This window comes from Struthio camelus, chromosome 1 (assembly GCF_040807025.1).
Source record: "Struthio camelus isolate bStrCam1 chromosome 1, bStrCam1.hap1, whole genome shotgun sequence".
In the NCBI taxonomy this organism is placed as follows: domain Eukaryota; kingdom Metazoa; phylum Chordata; class Aves; order Struthioniformes; family Struthionidae; genus Struthio; species Struthio camelus.
Genome location: NC_090942.1, coordinates 154,233,071 through 154,253,319, shown reverse-complemented (window position 1 = coordinate 154,253,319; position 20,249 = coordinate 154,233,071). Strand labels below are relative to the sequence as shown.

The window sequence follows — 20,249 nt, the reverse complement described above, 5'->3', positions numbered from 1 at the left end:
CACAGTAACTCTTCCTACAACACCTTTTAAAGGAGCTGAGCCTCTGAGAAATGACCAGTGGACCAACTGAGGAGAGGTACCTCAAGCGCTTCTGAAGTTTTAGCTGTGTATTAACCGTCCGTCAACAAAAAGGATAGATCAGAGCCACACGACCAGCCAGCACTTTAAGAGATCAAGAGCATGTAAACCTGACAGCACAGTTTGAAAGCCTCTTCTCTGCCCTTCAAACACATGCATAGAGAACGATACTGCTCCTCAATTCCTGTACATTGCTGTAAAAGCATTATGAGAGCGCACAGAAACCTAGTGGCCCAAAGACTAGAAGGTGACTCCAGTGAAAGAGTCCTAATTCAGCTAACTGCAATGTAACATGAAACTGAATTAGTCATCGCTCGGATCATACTATTTAGATTTAGGACCCTTGGTAAACTTTGCAATAAGTGCAAAACTGAACGGGGAGTAGGAGATGAAAGGAGCTGTGAGAGCATATTAAAGCAGAGGGGAAATAAATGCTAGGAAAACACATTCTCTAAATGTGCAGCTTTCATACACATTCAAGGACATCAAAGGCTTATCTCTGATTCTGAAAACATATTGATATTAAAATAACATATAGCTAAATTAATACTATTGCTACTAATAATCATAATAATACAACAAAGGAGACAAATCTCTCTGTTCTAAATTTATTCAGCTGTCTTTGGAAAGATACATACATTCTTATTAAGTCAAATGTATTCCCTTTTATCATCAATTTTGTTTCCATTTTTTGCCCACTTGTTTTCTTTAACAAAAATTCTGGCATTCTTGTTTAAAGCCACGTACTACATCATGTAGCCAGCTGATACAGATGTTTATGAATTTCCTGTGATAAATTAATTGATGATATAGTACACCCAAACATGAGATGAGGAAACTACTCTTTGCACAGAGAAGTCATTGTACAAAGTATTTTTAATGAGGGGCTTTCCAGCTGTAAACAGATCCTTGGATGAAGCTTTGTTAAAAGAGATCGTAAGAATTAAAGACACTACCACATTAAGAAAGATCTTTATAGAAGAGAAAAGTAAATATCAGAAAGACAGTGAAATTCTGAAATTGAATTTGAATTGAGTTTGAATGGAAAGTTTCAGTCCTATACATAGCCTTAACTTTCACCCTTCATACCAGTGAGCCTATCCATTAAAAATTCCTCTGTATGGACCTTCCTTGGCCATCCAAATATAACACCTCTTCCGAGTTACAAGTGCCTACCACAAAATATCATCTCCAGCAATTCGAATGAAGAATTACAGACTGCTTCATCTCACAGAGATATGGGATACCAGCTCAACACACAGTTATCTGCATTTCTATGTAATGCATGTTGACAGCACAGAACATCTCTGCCTCAGCTGTCACATATATTCCATGTACATTCAGAGCCTCCCTTCCAACGTGCATACATTCAACTAACCTTTTTTAATCATTCCAACTATTCCCTTTCCCCTTCCTCATCCACTTCCTGCAACAACTTAAATATATACTCTGAGCCTGTGAACTCTGGTATTATGCCTCAGTCACTCATTTATACAAGTTAAATGAAGTATAAACAGAAGGTAAGTGGGAGGTAATAGGATGGAATTAATGTCGTTTTGGTGGATCTTAATTTCCAGGCATCAAACTTGTGTTTCAATCTGTAATGCACTGGAAATAAAAGGTCCTATGTGGACACAAACGTTATGCTATTGTTTAAGACAAATACACCAGGAAGATATATTACTTTTACATCTTTTATTGATTCATTTAATAGATAAAACAATTCAACTATTTCTCAACTCTGAAAAAGCTGTACAATGAATCCCATCTGATCCTGATTTATTGGTGTTCATCCTTCCCAATATGTGTGGAGTCCTTTTGGCAGCAACTTAAGTTCTCTCATCTGTTGCATCCTGATACACATCTGCTCATAAGTGTCACATGTAGGTCAGGCACAGCCAGAGCCACAGACAAATAGTACAAAGGCAGATGGTTACCAACTGCATTCTGGGCAAGATTTTGGCTGAATAACACAATCACTTGCTCTGCTCTCGAATAGATTTCCCATTTCTCTCAGTTTTTTTCCACCATTTTTTTAAATGGTGGTAAAACCTGGATATTGAAGATTTCTCTACTGAACGCTGCAACTTATCCTTGCCAACAGCCTTTGTTATTTGCCACTAGCTTTAGCAGCATCATATAATTTAGCTATAAATTGTTCACATATCACTCTTTAGAGAGGTCATGAAGGGGGCCATTTTTTGATAAAGAAGAATTGCAAGGAATTCTTCCACACTGTTCTCTAGTGCAAATGTTAAGCCCATCACTCACACCTAATCCAAAATTAATAACATAGTCTAGTAATAGCACTGCTGGGCTTCCTATATTTTAGTATCTTGACAGCATTTCTTCATAGCATCATAATAGTTTAGCCCAAAACATCAGACCATACTTCTAGTTTAAATGTAGAACAATAATGCTGTTAAATATACTAATTTTAAGTTACTCAATAACCTGAATATGAAGGTTGTTTTATTTCAATTAGGATGCTGCTTGAGGTTTTGGTATTTGGGGATTTATTTCCAGTGTCTACGTGATATGTTTAACAATATTAATGATGAACTGATAATTATGTCTTTGGCTATTGTGTGAGGTCTAAAATGTGATGGGTGTTTACTCTGTAAATCTTGACTACAATTCTCTATCAACTGGCAATTATCTAGCTACATGAAAAGCTACTACAATTAAATAATCAATCACTTGTGAACATTAATGATAGTTTCATGGTCATTGTCCTTTTCTCCAGAGTCACACATACCGAGTGAACAAACTGGTAGAAAATAATTTCCCCTTACCCCTATAAAAATCACTTCAATTTTGTTGATAGGAGCTGTACTATTGAAATAATACTTCAGACGAGTATTTATGGGCATTTCTCTTCTGTACACATACACTGATGGGTTCATCTGCACTGTGCAGACACACATGTTCCATGTTGGCTAAAGATAATAGTAATTATAACAACTATACTAATACTGCTCTGGGTGAAAAGTACCATAGAAGGCCTAGGTATTGTTGCTATAATGCTTCTTTCCATGAGTTTTCAAAACTTGGGCTTCTTATATACAATAATACTCTGAATATTTTTTTGCATTTTCTTTTCTTTAGATGTACAGAACCCAAAATGTGCAGAGGAGAAGTCAGCTTCATATGAGAACATGCCGTTATTTCTATGTTTATTTATCTTCCCATTCAGATCATGAGTAAAAATGACTGCAGAAAATGAGTGCAGACCCAAGTGTTAGATTTTCAGATTTAAAAAGCATGTGATGGTACCAGGCACAATTCAGGCAAAAATTCCTATTTACTTCAGCCTATTTACACAGGCTCTTTTGCCTGTGTAACAGGCAGGATCTGCGCCTCACACAAGTTCCAGCTACTTCTGATATAATGGATATTATATGTGATTTTTGCCTTATTACTAGGTGCCAGGAGATGTGCTCATTCGTTGTCATGATTAGGCCCACATCTGCTTATATTATTCAAAAAAAGTCATCATCTCACTTAACTTCAGCACACAGCTACCATCCCTTTACAAAAATCTCTTCTCCAATGAAGTATCCAAAGTTGGTAGACACTAGCTGAAAAGATGCCCATCTGCTCTATGAATGCCCTTGTTAATAGTCAGTATTTGTAAATACTGCAAGTGATATTTTTAATATGTTGCAACCACATTGTGAAACTAGCTATTCTGTGAAATGGCTGTTTTATAATATGACTGTAACACATATATAATTGGACACTCTCAGAGAAGGCAAACTGACAGAATACATACTGAGAAAACTGAAAGGTCTGTGTACAACTCCAGATTTCCTGAAGAACTAAAATGATTGAAAAAGTGTTCTTTTTTTTCTCCAGCTTTTGGCAGCCTGCTCAGAGTGATGAGACATTCAGTATCTAAAACCAAATAGCTTCCACTTAACAATGGCAAAGACACAGGAAAAAAATCATGGCCTACAGTCTACAGGATTTTTGCCTTTGATTTCAATGGTCTAGAATTCTTCCTAAGGAATTTAGAGGGTTACAGGTTACAGAGGAGTTGATGTTCAAAATGACCAGATATCTCGTGTGCACTTATGGAACAGGGCATAACAAACGTCAGTGAAATGCGAGGACTCTTTGCAACCTTTAAAAGTAAGAAAAAGTCTGAGCCAAAAAGCACAGAAATTATCCAATTTGCATATGTCTGATAAAAAATTATTCTATTCTATTTTTTTTTTCCCGCTCTGAGTTCATGCAAATGCAGCTGCATTTTGCACAGCAGATGCACAAAGGCAACGGCATGGCAAGTGTATGTTATCGCACACTCCAAGGTCCTGACTTACCAGCCACCAAGATTGGGGGACAAGACTGGAGTGTAGCACAGCTTCCATCAGGCCTCTATACTCAGGCTTCCTTCCCATGAAAACCATGAAAACTGAAGACAGAGATGCTACATACCGGAGTATCATCCTGACACAGCACCAAGATGTGATCAAAAGCGCTCCTGTGTCCTTCCATTTGAATGCAGCCAGACTTCACTCTTAAATCCTCGTTCAATTTGCAGGGATATTATATGCTCAGAGTCCTACTATCAGAAGAAATTGCCAGTTAAATAATATTCTGCTGAGACAGGTTGGCAACATTCTCTGTGCTCCTGGGATTCAAAATAATTCTCCAGGAAGAACAGATTCTGTTTACAGTTTTTTCCAAAGAGATTGTGAGGAGAGTAGGTACTGTGTGTCTGAGATCTGTGGATGGGCTAATCTGGGACAGTAGGACTCTGCAAGGACCCTGTTGTGGTCTTGCGGGAGAAGTTAGGGCAAACCGTCAGTTCGCTAGAGTTGTCAGTGCCTCCCCTTCCAAAGCAGAGCAAGATTAACAACTCCCATGTTTGTGAAGTGCTTTAGAATCTATAGATTAAATGTATGTGCCTAAAGTCACGTGCAGTGCTAAATACTATCATTGTCTTCTGAAGTTAGAAACACCTTCCAAACAGTTTCAAATCTTTCTCCCACATAGTCCTATAAAGGAAATTAATCTTGGCCACAATTAACTTTCTATCCTCATTTCTCAACCTGCTCAGTCTGCTTCTTCATCTGACCTGTTCCTACACTTCACTGATCAAATGCAGTTGCTAGCTTATTCATCATCTTAAAACATAATGAAGTGTAAACCTTTTCTGCATCAATCTATCATGCGAGCCATAATTTGGAGTTCAAAAGATTGCGTCCAAGACAGTTTTAAGCTTTAATTACCACCATGTTGAAGGATAGGCTAGTTGCCTTTAGCAAATATTTTTGGCCTTTGCTGCTGGGCACTCCCAATGAGTCCAGGAATTCTTGCTAATTTGAATAAACATTTGGAGTTGACCAGAATTTTCCAACAAAAAAAATAGTCATTGTTCCAACATGATCTTGTTTAATAGCTATTGTTAATGTCTAGATTGTTATTTGGGTTGAGCACAAGGGAAAACATGGCAACAAGATGATCTGAATAACCTGAAAGTATACGATGGAAGCAAAGATGCAAGACTTAAGGTGGTTAAACCAGGGGTATAGCCTGTGTCCTTCAATTTTGTCCCAGGCAGTCCATTGCCACATAAAGATTATTTCACAACATCCTGCAAAAAAACCCCATTCATCTGTCATTTCCTGTGCATTTGCTGATTTAGTCAAGCAACAGTATAGCACTGGCACACTAAAGAAGAAAATTAACATTGTAGGTTTTCATACTATCATTAGATAGTATTAAGAGTAACTGACTCCAGCATCTGGTCCTCAGGATGAAGAACTCGTTCTCATGTCCATAGTATGAAATGTTAATTTTGGAATGGCCAATGTGTGAAATGTGTTACAAACAGCAAGGGACATTGAGGACAATGAGGAATACATGGAAAGTAAGAGGAAGACAAAGAAAAGCACAAGTCCAGCAATTTGTTAGGCAACAACGGCCTAAGTATTCAACAGTTTCAGTAATCACAAAAAAAGGTTGATTAGTACTAGATATTTAACACAATTAATTTTAATAAGGGAATAGAAACGCAGGACTAACTTGAAAAAGGAGAGGTTAAACAATATTTAAATAAAATAAATGTATTCAAATCAGTAACACTCAATGAAACATGCACTGGAATACTCAAATAGCAAACTGAAGTAATCTTGGAAACTCTAATAATTACCTTCAAGAGCTTATGCGATATCTCAGTGAATTGCAGAAGGGCAAATATGGTACATATTTTTAAAAGGGGGGAAGGACGGAGACACCTACAGACTAGAGCTCAGAGACTGCAACTTTGATGCATAGACCAAATTATTAAGCAAACACTATAAAAGCATCTAAAGGTTAATACAGTGATTAAAAATCAGCCATTATGGAATTATCAAGAAGAAGAATCTTGTCAAACCAATCTATTTGCAGTCTTTAACTGCAGAGTTGGCCTAAGGGGTAACAACAAATGTGATTTGCTTTGATCTTCATATAGCTTTTCACACTGCTCTGCATGCCATTCCCCTAAGCAAAAATGGAGATAGGTAGGACAAGACTCAGCTTCAGATTTGTGCATATAAATTTCTGTTGTTTACCATGTAGGTGTCTACACGCAACCCAGCTGTCCAAGCTTCCTGTGTAGCGAAGAGATCTAGGCCTCAATGCAGTTGCCCACATAAAGGCACCTACTAGCCTTTGAGATGCCTTGGGGCATCCTGGCTGACCTGGAGCTGCCACTGCAAAGGTGGATAGACCTGCATAGGTACAGTGTCAGATCTGCCAGCCCCATACAGCCCCCCAAGGGCATCAATGTACGCCTATTTGTGGAAAAGTGAACAGAGCCATGAGCCAGCACAACGAAGGGAGCCTGAAGACAAATTCATCTGACCAAGCAGAGTCTGCCTGAGGATGAGCAGAACAGCTCTCTGGACTCCACTGACTACAACGGCTGCTTAGACACTTAGCTCACAAGCAGACACTAAAGAAGCAGCTGTGAACATAGATGCCTGCGTCTGAATCCTACCCGTTCTCTACATGACATCACTGTAAGATACCTACACCACACACCGAGGGAGAAACAGGCTCAGAGATGTAAGCATTTTTGTCAAAGTGGGATGCATTTCAAGTAATGTGCAGCAAGGATTTGCCTTAGGTTTGCTTATGTTAAGCAATGGAACAGAAAACGTTTTTCTCCCATTCACAGCTGACACCAAGCTTGGGAGGCATGCAAGGACTTTGGAGGACAAGGATAACATTCCAAAAGATCTTGACAGGCTGGAGAAGTGATCCAAGGTCTATAAGATAAAATTCAGTAAAAGGAAATGTAAAATGCTTCCTTTAGTCATAAGACTTAAATGCACAAATATATAATGGAGAACTAACAGTATGTCACCAGCACAGTGCAAAAGGAATTGGCAGTTGTTGTGGTTCACAAACTAAAAATGTGTGTGTGATGGTGCTGCAAAAAAGACAACTCCCATTCTTGGATTTACTGACAGCAGTGTCATGTGCAAGACACTAAAAATATTTAACATGCTCTGATCCATAATAATGAGGCTTCAGCTAGAGCATTATTTTATCCAGGTCTGACAACCACACTTTAAAGAAAGATATGACAACATGCAGAGAGACCAGAGGAGAAAAATAAATATGATAGGAGGGTCAGAAAATATTGGTTATAGGTAAATTTGGGTATTTCACTTTGCTTAGTCTGGAAAAGACTGGGGGTAGAGGTGAGAGTAGGTTAGGAACACATACCAGTGTCTCAGCTTATTAAAGGTTATACTAAAACCTTTGGGGGAGATCAAACTTTCTCTCTGTCCACTAAGAGCAGGACAAAAGATAATTGGCCTAATTTGCATCAGTGAAGCTGTAGTTAAATCTTCAAACCTACCCATGTCCTTTAACCTCTTTCGTGGGAGATTTTTAAAAATAGGTTAAACAAATCTCTGTTAAGGAAGGTTAATGCTACTGCAGAGTGACAGAAGGTGGACCAGCACTTTTCTGTGGGGAGCTGCTAGAAATAGCAAAAGCTGTTCCCCACCCCAGGAGCCCCCTATTATGGCAAGGCAGGAAGAAATCCTAATTGATGGAGGTGTTCAAGAAGCACTGAAGGAGGTGGCCAAGCAGTACAAAGATTAAGCAAGCTGCTTGCAACGACTGTTGCTTGGCACCTTCCCATGAGGATGGGGCAGATAAGGAGGAGCCCTGGTGGTCTCTTTCTGCAGAAGACATTCATTTCCCAGGGTCCATGGCAGCACAACCATGACATTAATTTGGGACTTGAAGACCTCCATTTCCGTGATTGTTGATTGAATGCAATATGTAAACAACTGGTTTATTTTATCTTTTCTTTTGCTGTAGAGATGGAGTGATGGGAATTTTATTACAGCACAACCATTCTCTAGTAAGGTAGTTAATGAGCTGTCAGGATTTCTATAATAAACTTCTCTTTCAGAGTGGTAAGTAATAACTCACTGTAAGATGAAGCGTATTTTTAGCCACTACTCAGAAATGTGTTTTGCCATTTTTGAAAAATAAATCTCATTTTCTTCAAGAACTTTATCTCTTAGGAAAGACTGACTGTGGAACTTTCTCAGAGTACCTATTTTTTCAAAACAGGAATATAACTACTCCTTTTTACTTTTAGCAAAAGCATGTTTTATGGAGTTGTAAAATGGCAGAGGGAAATTCTGGCTCATTAGTGTCATTTCTCCTATGTCTAAAGCCATTTGTGTCTCCTTGTACTTATTCCTCACAGGAAGACAACTAATCCTGGCCACCAGTAAGTGACAGTGCACAGAGCTCTGGCTGGGACAAGATGGTACTTTACAGGAGAATTGTGGTACTTTTCCTACAGCAGAGTTGCTTGTCTTGATATTTTTTGAATTAAAAAATGACAATTTTGCTTTGCTATCTTCAGTACTCTCTTTTCCAATATACTTGGTAGCCAAATGTTCATGAAGGCACGGGGACAGATGATCAAGTTATTCATTGTCAATAATTTGGCTAATAAAGAAAATACATTTTCTTTCACAAATTGTTCACACATAGTTTATAGCCTGTGCCTCTACTAACTGTTTAAATTTTTACAGTATGGATATACTTAAGCCGGTTTTCATCCTAAGATTTCTGCAGCCCTTCCAATTTCTACATCACATGACTGGTCAGCGAAATCACGTGGTCTTGTTTCTTGTCCCTGAGCTGATCCAGGCTTTATGGCTTGAAAAATTCTCTCTCTCAGTTGCTGATCATGCTCAGACACTTTTTAGTACTCCATAAATATAGGGCTTTTAGATTCTGCATACGTTATTGGAAAACACAAAAATTTTCCTACGGTAGTGTTCATGAACAAGCAAACACAAAAGGGCAGCACATGTCAACAAATCTGTGTTACGCTCAGCTCCCACACTCACAAAGTGATAGTTGCAGTGGTAACCTTGCCACCTTCCCTCTGAATTGCTTCGGATCATGCATATTATAGTCTTCATTTTTGCTTACTGTGAATGAAGCAGTATTTTTGCTTATTCTTCCACTTCTCTCTCTTCAGGACGGTTACTGAAGAAATCAGTGGTTGAGCTGAGATGTTTTGCTTATGACCCCTGGCGGTAAAAGGAGGGCTCTACAAGTCCATCACTTTAGGTAGGTACTCTTCCTAGAAGATGATTATTAAAAATGTAGGCACTGCTTATTGTTTCCTGTTAAGAATCAAACTGGAGCTTAGCTATGGATGGATTTTTACCAAGCACTTAATTTGCCTTAAGTACATCTTTACATGACCTTAAGTTGATTGAATAAATACAATCATACAAACAATATGATCAGTAGAGACTTACTTAGGGACGCAAGTAGATGTGCTTACTCACTTGTAGAGTGCTTGCTTTCCAGTGAGTGTCTTGCTATGCATTCTGCTGTGAGATTTTATTTTTCAGTACTTCTGATCTAAAATAACACGCTCAAAATCACACACTCTCATATTATTCAAGGATTTGTTTATAAAGTTCAGCTTCAGTCTCATTTTCCAAGCACTTTGCAGCAGGTAAGTTGTGGTCCCTTTTACACCCATAAAAATCTGCAGTCAAGACAGAGTCTGGCCCTGTTTTCATCAACAAATCTGCAGAACTGCAATGTAGACTATACATATAAACTGTGTGCTAATTAAGTATACATAAATATTAACTACATATTAACTGAGGGAGAAGCCATGGAAAAGGAAACCAAGCAACTCATACAAATTTACATAACAAAGTCAGTGCTGGGTATGGGATAAGATTTCCTGCAATCTAGTCTTGTTGTCAGACAGCTGTCAGGTAAAAGCAACAACCAAACAGTTTTACTCCTATGAAACAGCCATAACTGCTGCCCCCTCTCTCTTGCCCAGGCCCTGGAGGTGCATCCTTGTGTGTCTGCTGTCCGGTGGACTATATCTCAAGTTCTATTTTTGGCATGCTGATTTGAGGGCGCAAACAAGGAAAGTTATACCCCTTGCTCCCTCAGGGGCCAGACTGCTCTCAGACAGAGAAGGGGGCCTGGCAAGGCTCTGTCTCCCTTCCAGTCCTCCAAAGGCGTGAAAAATAACAGGGCGGGTTTTTGGCTAGAATCAGCAACCCTCTCTCCTAAACTACATAGAAAAACGTGATTTAGTTTCCTATACCTTCAGCAGCACAGCAAAGCCCTTCTCCTATCAAGTCTGATGTGGGAGGAATAGGACTAATGGTGTGGAAGGAAGGGGATGAGCTGCAAGAGCACGCGTGTCTTCTTCACAGTCCTGCAAAGAAATCAGTTCCCGTCAGTTTGACAGGAGGGCTCCATCCTGCTAAAGCATGTCAGCTCACCATTGGCCTTATATGCACGTGGATCCCACTAGTCTGTCCTTAGTTTTTAACCTCCTGACTTCACCGGAACCTTCCCTATGCATAAATCTCAGTATTTTTTTGAAATGGAACAGCAAAATTGGCATTTCCAAGCTGGCATTGGTTTGTATTAATTAAGTTAGATGTTTTTGAACAGAAAGTTCGAAAGTTACTGTAAAAATCTTTATCTTTTATTATCTATATCTTAAAAAAACGGAATGTTACTTTCAGGTAGAAAAGTAATGTGGTATCAGACGAAAGTCTGTGCAGTGGTAGCTACAGTAATAGATATGTTTTCTTCTCTGAGAATTCAGAGAATACACAATTAATTCTAAGGCTAAGCAATTAAAACGCATTTGGGAAGAACTTCATTATAGATAGCAGCCAAAGTCCTCTGAACAGATGGGTGTAAAGTCTCCACCACATTTCACACATTTAATTGAAGACTGTCCAACTCTGAAGTCACTTTGCTGATGTACTTTTTTTACTCATTGTACCATCTAGGCCCCAGCTACGACTGCGCTCCTTATACTGGGCTCTGTGTACTCAGAAGAAGGCAACTGCAGTTCAGATTCATGCTACATACACCAGGACATCCCACCTCATATCTGAATTGCCCTTTGGAAGTGCCTATCTCTGTCCTCCCAGTGCCTATAAATAGTGACAATGACGGGAACAAGCCGTTTACCCGGCACTTCAGTTACATGCATCAGGCAGGATGAATCCAGATTGAAGAGCCTGCAGTTGCTGCAGAGAAGGAAAAGTGCTGGAGAGAGAAAAAAATGAGCTCTGTTAAAAGGGGGGTGGTGGGGAGGAGTACTGAAGAATTTGATGACTTGTCTGAGCACACCCTGGGCGGTTTGGCCATGAGCCAAGAATGCAGCTTTTCTCTCTGGGGCCCTTGTTTTAGCTATCATGGAGAGGTGTGAAATGGATAGCTATGGTCTGACAGCTTTTCCCAGGACTCACTATGAGAAAGGAAGATGGAAAAAGAAATCAGGAAAGAAGAGAGGCCTTGCCACGTGCCCGTCTTTCCACTGGCTAACACTCTCAAGGGCAGGATGGATATTGATGGCAGAGGAAGTTTCCTGCATTCATGTCAGATCTCTGAACTCTCCTACTCTTATCATTAGTCTGCTAGAGTTTTGTCCCAGGGGCTTTATCACCTTGGAGTCTCTATGTCTGAAGCACTCACTGTATGAGGTGTGAGTGCAGTTTCCCGGCCTGTTGGGAAGGGCAACAGGTGAAGGGGCAGAGCTTGTCGCCTGCACCCCACTGCCCCAGTTGTGTGCAAACCCCAGTTTGTCATGACGTCCGTGGGAGTCCTTTGCGCCTTCCCCGCGGGACCACGGCGTGCACCACGGGTGTTGTCGCAGCCTGGTGACTCAGAGCGTCTATAAACCAAAGCTCCTTCACAACAGGGCATTTCTGAAGGCTGAAACAAGGTCCAAGGTCTGGTGGTGCTATGCGAGGAGCTCAGGGGCCGGATTCGGCTCTCAGCCGCGCTTGGGTCAGCTCACAGAAAATTCACTCGTTCCCCTCCGTGTTCTAGTACTGACAGTGTAAAGGCTCCTGCATGCAATGCCGCAGGGTCGGGCTGCTGCACCGCTGCTGCCCCTCCTCTGGCTGCCTGCAGAGCAAGAGCCTGCTGTGCAACGCACACAAGCAGCGAGGAGGAGCGGGTCGCACAGCCAGGCAGGCTCAGTGACACCAGCTGCGCTCTTAGATCACTGCCGTGATTACACTGCGCCACCAGGAGGGTTTTGGCTTTTTTCCGTATTTATGGCTCACTTGGAGCAGGGGAAAGAGATAAGAAGCGCTGGGGTTATTCATAGACCTCCGGATGATTTTTCCAGCATGACCAAACAGCTAGAAAAGAATATATATATTTAATTTGCCCTGGAACAAAGGTATTAACCTTTTTTCTTCTTAAATTTCAAGTGTCTAATGTTTTAAAGAGGGGAATTTTAAAAATAGAGACCCAGTTTGAATCGAAAGTTTCAGAACAAAATATTTCAATGCAGGGAATTATTTTTAGCTCTCCTTTCACTCACCCCACCCAAAGACAAACAATACAGTGAAGCAGCAGTACCGGAAACGCTTTGGTATTGCTGAGTTCAGATTCTGCACCTGAAAAGGGCTTTGGGGGTGGTGAGAGGAGGGGAAGAGAAAAGCCTTTCTTCCATCCTTGCACGCAATATGGAAAACAAATGAAAATGACAAAAAGCCAAAGATCATCAGCAGGTGTTAGGTATTCACCAGACAGTAGGAAAGCAACGGAGCTAAATTTAGCAAGGAGAAGCCTTGTTACTCTCCGGGGCTGCAGGCCGTGAAGAGAGACAGAGATAGCCAGTAATCTAAATTAGAAAGCAGGCAAACCAGCCAGTATGCGCATGGGCCACACTTCACCCCTTGCCATGCCTCCCCCAAGTCTAACACCATCTCAGTGTGAGAAGCACAAAGAAGGGTGTAAGGGAGAAGAGAGTGAAAAGACAAGGACAAACAAAAGATCGGGGAGAGCAGTGTGCATGTTTCAGCAGACCGAAGCATGCTTTCCTTTGCTCTGTATGCTTTTACTATCGTAATGTACAAAGCTTGCGGCCAGTCGATTAGATCACTCTCTCCCCCTTGTCATTTGTATGTCACCTCGCTGCTTGTCTCAGATCTTCCCCAGGGCAGGAAGTATATCTTCATGTGCACAGTCTAGCAACGCCGCAACACAGAGGTTAAGGAAAATAGAAAAGCACGCACAAAGAGGAAAAAAAGCAAACTGAGAGGGGTAGTTTTTTTGGACAATGAAAAAAATAAATGATAGAGTCTGAATTTGTTACATTTAACTGTATAAATATATTGGAAGTCTGCTGCCCTCTGAGCTCTCATTATTCCCATGTACCTATTCTCCTAACCTCACTTAGGCTGCACAGCTAAATATGATGCCCTTTTACTGGAAATAAGCCCTGTCCCTGTCAGTTTTGAGAAATATCATTGTAATGCCTGCTGCAGAGGAAAGAAAGAGGAAAATCAGTGCCTGGTGCGCTGGCAGAAAGTAAAACTTGAGGGTCATAGGAAGCCACAAATCTGCCAGAGCGGATTAATTGCATGGAAAAAAGTGGAAGCCTAAAAGTTTTGTTTCCTTTGTTCTTTCAAATATCTTCTTCCTTGATGCGAAGGACAACAAGAGATTAGGAGACATGTCTGAAATGAAAGGTCCCAGGGCACGGGAGATGCAAGACTTTTGTAGGGAAGTGTGCCTCTTCTTTAAGCGTGGGTGACACGCATCACACCTCCGTCCCATGCCATGACATGTGCATGACATTAGACGCAGCCACTCAGGTGATTGTGTAGGAGTAACCTACAAATAAGAGCCAAGGTGTGTTGCTATTGCTACTTCCCCACCTCCAAACTCATGATTATACTTCTGCCTTTAGAGCAGGACAGAGAAGAGTTGTAGGAAACTTTAGTGTGCAAACAAAGAGGGAGAATTACTACAAATATAAGTGGAGCTATGAGAAATAAATTCTAAGAATCCTGTAGTCCATGGGATTTCCCAAAAGCAGTATTTGTTAAGAAGGAAGGAGCCTATACATTCGGAGCAAAAGAAATTTCCTAGTTGCTGACCTCCTTCTGGGATCAGTTAAAAGGGAAGGTTTTCTTCACAATGAACACACTGCCTGTCTGCAACATAATGGTCCCACCCTGTGTTCCTTTTTTTCACACAGCCTTAAAAAATTCAGACCTTTCCCCTTCACGATCAAGGCCCTGTATGGCTCTGCCCCATCAGATATCCTTCTGACCTTCCTTTCATATTCCCTTACCCTGATAAAGATTGTGGCATCCTTTCACTCTCCATTTCCCATTCCTGTTCCAGTGCCACCCTTTTTGCTGCTCTCCATTCATGAAATAACCTCCAAAGAAAGCTTTTCGCATTCTGATCTTCTCCCATCAGGAAGCTCGCTTGTGCCGTCAAACTGACAAGTGGTGCAGTAATAACACACTACAGTCTCAGGATGTCTGTGATGGACATATATGAATGCAGGAGAGCCATCACAGGGATGTATCAAAGGGATGCAAGGCATTCCTCTTCTTTCTCCTCTCAGTTCATCCATTTCCCCCTGGTTTCTGCAGAGCCTCTTCATTTTGCCAGCGAACTCTTTGAACCAGAGAGCCTATTTCTGTCACCAGCGAATAATTAGACTGAAAATAATAAAGGATCAAAAAGTAAACCAGGATAGCATTCAAGATTTGATCTTTCTTGGTGATAGTGAAGAAGTTATTGAGTAGCTGATAAGAAACTTGAATATAGGGTGAACAAAAGGTTTCTGTACAGCTGTACTGTGTCTGGCAGCAGGGAGCGAGCAGGGAAGGAGGACACTTGGATCTTACTCCTCTTCTAACAGCCTTAGGCCCTCCCCAGCAAAGTTTCTTTTTTGTTATTTTGGAAGTCATTCCAAACTGACTTGTTTTCATTCAGATCTTCACTTTAACTTTTGTGAGTTCCTCACAGAAGAATTGTTGGCTGCCAGCAACCCCCATGCAAAACTGTTAGTTGTATTATCCAGTAGGCTAAATGTTTTATGTATAGCTTTCAGACTTGGCTTGCTTTTTATAACTTCAAGACCTGAAGAGCTAAATTCTCGTACATTTCTCTTATCATTTTCAATGCATTTATAAACACACATGACTGCCCCAGAGCACCGATCAAATAGAAGACAACTTTCTGCTAACAGAATCACAGAATAGTTGGGATTGAGAGGCACTTCTGGAGATCATGTGGTCCAACCCCCTGCTTGAAGCAGGGTCAGCTAGAGCAGGTTGCCCAGGCTCTAGCCCAGTCGAGTTTTGCAAGGATGGAGACTCCACAGACTTTCAGGGCAACCTGCTCCAGTGTTCAATTACCAATCACCCAGTGAAGAAGAGTTTTCCTATGTCCAAGAGGAATTTCCTGTGTTTCAGTTTGTGCCCATTGCCTCTTGTCCTGTCACTGGGCACCACTGAGAAGAGTCTGGCCCCATTCCCTTGGCATCCTCCCTTTGATAAGATCCCCCTGAGCCTTCTCTTCTTCAGGCTATACAGTAGTCCCAGCTCTCTCAGCCTCTCTTCATATGAGAGATGCTCCAATTCCTTAGTCATCTTTATGGTCTTGCACAGGATTTGCTCCAGTAAATCCATGTCTTCCTTGCCCTGGGGAGCCAGAATAAGGCACTACTCTAGATGTGCTCTCACCAGGGCTGAGCAGAGGGGAAGAATCACCTCCCTCAACCTGATGGCAATGGTCTTCCTGATACAGGATGTTGCTGACCTTCTTTGCCACAAGGGCATAACCCTGGCCCATGTTAATTTGGTGTCCTCCAGTATACCCAGGTCCTTTTCTGCAAAGCTGCTCTCCAGCTAGTCAGGCTCCAGCCTGTATTGGAGAATGGGGTTATTCCTCCCCAGGTGCAGGACTTTTCATGAGGTCCCTCTCTGCCCATTTCTGCAGCCTGTTGAGGTCCTCTGAGGAGCAGAACAACCACTTGGTGTGTCAGCCGCTCCTCCTAGTTCTGTTTCGCCTATGAACTTGCTGAAGGTGCACTTTGTCCCATCATCCAGGTCATTGATGAAACTGTTAATATTGGATGTTTTGGGAGATAGTGTCAAAAGCCTTGTTAAAGTAAAGGTAACAAACATTCACTGCTTTCCCCTAACCTACCAAGGCAATTAATTATCTCATCGTAGAAGGCTATCAGGTTGGTTAAGCCTGATTTCCCCTTCAAAAATCCATGCTGACTTGCACTGATCACCTTCCTCTCCTTCATGTGTCTGGAAATAGTACCCATGATTAGTTGCTCCGTCCTCTTCCCAGAGATCTAGGTGAGGCTTCCCTGGGTCCTCCTTCTTGCCTTTCTTGAAGATAGGGGTGACGTTTGCTCTCTTCCGGTCCTCAAAAACCTCTCCAAATATCCATGATCTTTCAAAGATAATCAAGAGTGGCTTTGCAATGACATTGGCTAGCTCCCTCAAGTACTTGTGGGTGCATCCCATCAGAGTCTACGGTCTGTGTATGCCCAGTTCGTGTAAATGTTCCCAAACCTGATCCTCCTCCACCAAGGGTAAGTCTTCATTGCTCCAGACTTGCCCTCTGGTCTCAAGGGCCTGGGATTCCTGAAGATTAGTCTTACCAGTAAAGACTGAGACAAAGAAGGTGTTTGCTACCACTACCTTTTCCGTGTAATTTGTCATCAGGGCGCCTGCCCCATTCATCAATGGGCCCACATGTTCCCCAGCCTTCCTTTTGCTGCTTACGTCCTTGTAGAAGCCTTCGTTGTTGCCTTTCATGTCCTTCACCAGTTTCAGCTCTAGGTGAGCTTTATCTCTCCTAACCTCATCCCTGCATGTCCAGGCAGTGGTTCTATGTTCCTCCTGGGTCGCCTGTCCCTGCTTTCACCTTTTGCACACTTCCTTTTTTGTATCTGAGTTTAGTCAGGGGCTCCTTGTTCATCTATGCAAGTCTCCTGCTGCCTTTGCTTAATAGCTGGTAAGTGACCTTTGATGAACCATATGAAAACCGTGGATCCAAACCTCACTTAACCTTTGATATTCAACTATCATGCTTGGGCTGGTTTCTGGTGCTTCTTTTCTCTTGATTGTACAGCCTGACAAATTCACTGATCTTCAGGCAAAAGAAACCACTGACTGACAAGTGTGATCTCTTCCACTCTGCAGGCCACAGAGTTTCTCTCTGTAAAACTTGCCTAGAAGAGAATTGTGTGGTGCTGTTGCATAGGTATCCATGCAGGGAAGATCTGGTGTGTCATTTCTGGCATGGAGTTTCAGCTGAGATGGGATGAATTTGGCACATTGTGTCTTTATAATTTTGAGGTCAAATACCCTTCCTGAGAGCTAATAACAAGTACACAATGCATTTAGCTCTGGATTCACAAAGACTATGTGTAGACTTTCCTGCTGGGAAGGAAAGAGGTACAGCTGGAATAGCAGGTGCCTGGCATATCCATAGCAGGGGTCTGTTGGAGGTCACCAGTCATATACACGCACAGACACACACACACATACATTTTCTTCTGTGGGAAATATTGGTGGAGGAAGTAGGGTTAGTGGATTCCTGGATCCGGGGCAATTCCTGGGTCTGGGGCACAGTTGAGGTAAGCACACAGATTTGAGGCTGTGTACAAAACTTTCTAATCAAGACAAATCCAAAGTAACTTGGGCTTTGCCCATCTGAGCAAGTCAAGGATCATCTCCCATGTTCCTGGCCAGTGCATTTCTCACAGGCTACAGAATGAGGATCTCTCTTTCTGGACTGGTAAATCTCATGTGCGTTTGTTTACTTTTGCCCAGGAGCTACAGCTGAGGATACAGATTCCCTCCTCATTTTCACTTATAGCCTGGTGCTCAAACCATTTTCCTACGTCTGGACTCCCTCTGACTGAGATGGGGTTAGCTCATCTCCCGTTTCCTGAGCAGCACCCTAATCAGTAGGCTACGACGCCAAAAACAATCCCAAAAGCTTACCTTCTGTGCTGAACTCAGAGCTATCAGTCACATGTTATTTGGTAACACTCAATGCCTATCAATCAGTGGGATAAGGTCCCCAGATTACTTAGTGGAGGGCTGCTTTGGTCCCAAAGCCTGTAGGTAGGATGCAGTCACTTAGTCGGCTCTAACATGATGTAGATAACTTTATATCTGCTGTAGCATTGTCTCACAGGTTGAAGCAAAATTTGGAGTAATACTGAGGAACTTCAAGGAGCAGGGGTTTTGGAGGGTCACTTTATATGAGTCAGGTAACTTAATGAAATAAAGCTTCCCCCTGCTCTCTGATTTCCAGGAAATGAAACTCAGGAGTCTGAGCTCAATGGGTACCTCAGACTGTCCCACGTCCCTATGACTGGAGGAGCAGAAATTGGGACCATGTCACAGTTTGCATCTGCTCTGCAGTTTGGACACAGCTTGTCCTATCATACATTTATTGCTTGCTACTGATTCCTGTGGTTATTCGTTTAGTCATGTGACACTAACTGAATGTACACCAGTTATGCCTGTTCTATATGGTAAGCAATATGTAAGAACTATCTTTAACTTTATTAAAGCTTAGCAGGCGTGAAGCATCTTTTATTAAAGCAGGGATGAAAATAATGTCAGGTTAGACGTGTAACGTGTCTGGGAAAAAAACAGAGTTCTCCAGTTATGAAAAATGAAGTCCTAGAATTGATATTATTGATATTATTCATTTCACCTGAAAAATTAAGCAGTAATGACCATCATATAGGCTATTTCAGGCAATTAATGATCAGCTTTAGAGGTCGATGGCCTGTGAGAAAGCTAAGGAACATTAACCTCTGCTTGCGATTAGTCATTCAGATATTGCCCTCTGCTGAGTCTATTGCAAATTCCTCCCATTTTTAAAATACACAAGTTGAACATTACCCTGAAAGCATCCTTAATGTAACATGAGCAAAAGTGAGGGAGATGTCACTGTAAAAATAGCAAGCAGCAGCGTTAATATTGTAAAAGCCCAAAGTCTTCTTGCAGATGTCTTTATTTCTCCATGACCGCAGGGGCTATGGTGCTGCCCATGGCTGATGGCAGAAGGGCAAAGAAGAATCTCCTCATGCTTTCAGTCGTCCAAGATTCAAGGAGGTCCCCTCCCAGGGCCACTTGTAGCATGCTTCATGGCCACTAGCACAAAGTCGCCTGAGAAGCAACTAGCAGGGGAACATTGCATGTCTTTTATTATTGTGCATGAGTTTCAGCCCTTTACAAAAGAAAGTAGAAGGAAGATGGAAGATGGAGCTTTGAGTGATGTTTGCCTGATTGGCAGGGCAAGGGCCAGAGGGGTTTGTTAGGCAACTTTGGCAAGAATCTAGGATATTTCAACCAGGAGATTACAAGCAGGTGGTTCAGGACAGGGCTGGGAGAATTAACATTTAAAATTTTAGAGACGGACATGGAGCAAATGCAAATAATGTACCCTGGAGCACTAAAGATGGCAAACAACTCAGGCTGAAATTAGATGAATCCAGTGCCCCTCAGTGCCAGGCTTATTTAAAAGGTTAGTCTTCAGCACCACAAGTGGTTCAGTCTGGGACGGGCATGGTGACTGATTTGTTCAGTGCTCTGTGGGGGTAAGGACAGTCCTTGTCTTGAAGAATTTGCAATTGGAGGCATGCAAGCACATGTTCAAAATGAAGCTATGAGGTGTAAGCTCACACTTCAGCTAACTGCCTGGACAGAAATTGTGTCCTGAACTGAGCCCTGAACCAGCAGCAGGGTGAGAGTCACTCACAGTGGTCAAAATGTGTATAAAATGAGGTCACTACTTCTATCTACTCTGATTGATGTTTTTTCCCTAAC

The 20,249-nt window shown here is 41.8% G+C and overlaps 1 long non-coding RNA gene across 2 annotated transcripts in view; it reads left to right on the top strand.

Moving 5' to 3' along the window:
- LOC138064152 (uncharacterized) overlaps positions 1-20,147 on the top strand; it is a 29,052-nt gene extending 8,905 nt beyond the window's left edge. The window contains exons 2-4 of one of the 2 annotated variants that reach the window (XR_011137435.1): positions 6,649-7,137; positions 9,596-9,687; positions 11,403-20,147. This is a non-coding gene — a long non-coding RNA (uncharacterized lncRNA). The remainder of the gene's footprint in view (positions 1-6,648; positions 7,138-9,595; positions 9,688-11,402) is intronic. The other variant, XR_011137436.1, reaches the window with a different exon arrangement.
- Positions 20,148-20,249: the final 102 nt, after the last annotated feature.